This window comes from Lycium barbarum, chromosome 6 (genome assembly GCF_019175385.1).
Source record: "Lycium barbarum isolate Lr01 chromosome 6, ASM1917538v2, whole genome shotgun sequence".
Lineage (NCBI taxonomy): Eukaryota > Viridiplantae > Streptophyta > Magnoliopsida > Solanales > Solanaceae > Lycium > Lycium barbarum.
This window is the reverse complement of record NC_083342.1, coordinates 93,576,761-93,579,884: the sequence shown is the minus strand read 5'-3', so window position 1 is coordinate 93,579,884 and position 3,124 is coordinate 93,576,761.

The window sequence follows — 3,124 nt, the reverse complement described above, 5'->3', positions numbered from 1 at the left end:
TGGGGTTACCAAATATTTCGATATCACCCCTATCATTCTATCAGACATATATCGAGCTTTGCGAAAATGTCGTGACCATTACTACTACTTCCAGGGGTGCAACCTCCTAGTCCAATAGTGGATACTTAAACATTTGAATAGGAGCTGCCTACCTACTCGCCAAGATCCGGCCCTAAGAGAGGATGATTTAGGAGTCACTACTATGCCTTGCGGGGTTCAGGATAAAAAAGGATGGCCCCACATCTTCTCCAGATTGAGAGAGGAACACCTCAGATAAAGAGTGCCTGATTTTCATTCCAAGACTATTTGTATTAAAAGCTATAGGCGTCCATATCTACCACTCACGGGCATTAGAGGAATCAGACCTTACGTGCCGTTGAGAGTACTCAGACAGTTTGACATGAGTCAGGTTGTTCCGAGTGTGGGTAACATGGGAGAATTTGTACGAGACTATGAGGAAGGACGTATCCAAGGTATAAAAGATGGTCAGAAAGATTGGAAGAATGTTCTAAGAGAAGATGAATTGGACAAGGATCCAAACAACCCAAGTCATGATGAAAATTACTACGAGGGGCTTAGGGCTGAGTTAGCTGACACTGCCACTCCAGGACCATATCTGTACAAATTTCCCAAGGATAAGGAAGCTATGAATACAATCCAAGTTAGGAGAATGAAACGACGAATAGAAGGAAGAGAAACGGATCATCAAGCACAGATAGAATATGATCGGAAGATAATTGAGAGTTTAATAGACGAGGCTGATATTTCATTGAAAAGCTTGGAATGGCTTGACACCTTCGTTAAGAAAGCCATAGATACGGGGTCGCCATTACCAGATAATCAGAGGGGTCAATGGATCGGGACAACATTGATGTCAGCACATGTAGCCATTCAGACTGCCCTTCGGAGGGCCAAGAGGGCGCGAGATAATAGAGAGCAGATTTTTATCCGTGGGATGGACTTTTCTTGATTACCGCATTTACTTTAAAAACCTTGTAATCCCACTTGGGAGAATATCATTAATGAAAAGCACTGGATTTTATTTTGAACGATACTTTTGTTTTACTTATGGTATAATTTTTCTTCATACGCTAGTAGCCTCGGAGTAACGACGTGTAGGAAAGTGAGTTATATACTACCTAAATGCTTATTTGACATAACTGTTCTGTGTGGAAAATCATATACATTGTCAAAATTCCTTATTGGTTCACATTCCGGCCACTACCCCAAAGAAAAACCAAGTAAATAACCATCAAAACAAAATTAGATCCATGTTTAAAAGGTTGATTTGCTAAATAGGAAATGGAGACTCCAGACAGCATGAGTGCAACTTCGCCCTATGTCAACTTAGTCAGTGATGATGAGGGCACAGAAGCATCAAGTGAGAAAAATCGACAATGGGATGAAATAATGGCCTTAGCCACTGCCAGGATGAAAGAAGCAGTGCAGACTACTAAGGCAACCAATGAGAAAATGAAAGAAGCAGAAACCCTCCTAGCTTATGTTGAGGAACTAACCAAACAACACCCCGCCAATCGGGTAAAGTGGGGGAAGACGCCTGAAGCATCACTTGGGAGCTATGTCCCACTTAGCCAACAAGAAGGGCTTGACCCCATACCATATGGAGAAGATGAACTACTTATCCCCAACCTGAAGACATATGGAAGCCCACACGACTCCCAACTTGAGGAGCCTCCTGTCTCCTGTACAATTGTTCTTAAAGGCACAAGATCGCACAATTGGGGTGCGCCAGTAGAGCTGTCAAAACAAGAACTTTTGGAAACTTTGGGGAATATTGGGGTGTACGCACAAAGCCCAAACTTGCTACCACCGTGCGCTCGTTCCATGGGTTACAGAAAATGCCTCTACCACCGAGGTCAATCAGGGTATACCGCCAATGAGTGCGTAGCATTAGAAAGAAAGCTTATCCAATGGATCGATCACGGGAGGATTAGTCAACTGTGGGGGCCCCACTCTTTCCTGACTCATGACCAAAGAAGAAATCACCCAGAAAGGACATCAAAGGTCAGGTTTTGGAGAAGTGATTCTTCCAAATTTAAGGAGTCATATGCCAGGATTCACTCTTTACTATGCAGCGTGAAAAAGATAAGGGCAGTGCCCCAAACCTACCAGAGTCACCCAGGATCCTCAGAAGAAAGAATTTGCACATATTACCATGGCCGCCCCGGCCACGACATTGAAGAATGTGTAGACTTCAAGCTCGAACTAGAACGCCTTGTAAATGAAGGCATGTCTGGATTGTCGCAGGAAGACAAGGATATAAGATGAAAATGAAGACTTACTTAGTATGGTTGGGTAGATAAGCATAAGTATCCCTTTACTGCTTTCAATAATATAAAACATCCCTTTCCCTTTTTATGTAAATGGAACCACGCCGACCTGATATCCCATTGGGGATACGTGGGAAGCCTATATAGGGCCTGGTTAGGGTAGAAAAAATAATTTTCGGGTAGCATAGGAAAAACTTTTCTATGTATGCCTGAGTTACGGATGGACCTGATTTCCCTTTGGTGGGATACATAGGCAGTTTATTTAAGACTCTGTCCTTTTATAATAAAAATTTAAATCCCCCTTAGTATAAGATGGGTAGAAGCAAATCAACTGTACAAACTTTTTACCCCAAGACAAACCAAAATACCCTAGAATGTGAATCAATCAAGGAGTTGAAACAAAGTATATGATTCAATGTGCTATAAACTGCAAACAACATGATATCTTGTGTTTTGTGCTTAAGCCTAACGCTAACTTAAAAGCTTTTGAGTTATTTTTCTCTTATAGACAGGGGTCGATTCGCTGGCACCAGTCACTCGATCAAAAGCTTCCGCAGCGTCCTTAAACCCCTAAGAATGAAATATGCCTGAAACTCCACCACCAAACATAAATGCTTTAGTAGAAGGTACTCCAACCGCGGACATAGCCAGAATGCCTCTGGAAGAAGCTGTCAGTCTATTGATGAGACAATTGGCTGAGGCCAGAGAAGAGGCAGACCGCCTAAGGGCCGAGAAAGAAAATACCACTAATACTGAGGCTAGGAGACCTCCACCCACTTTTCCAAATCTAGATTTACCAATTCCCAATCACTTTTCTTAAACCCAAACTGGGG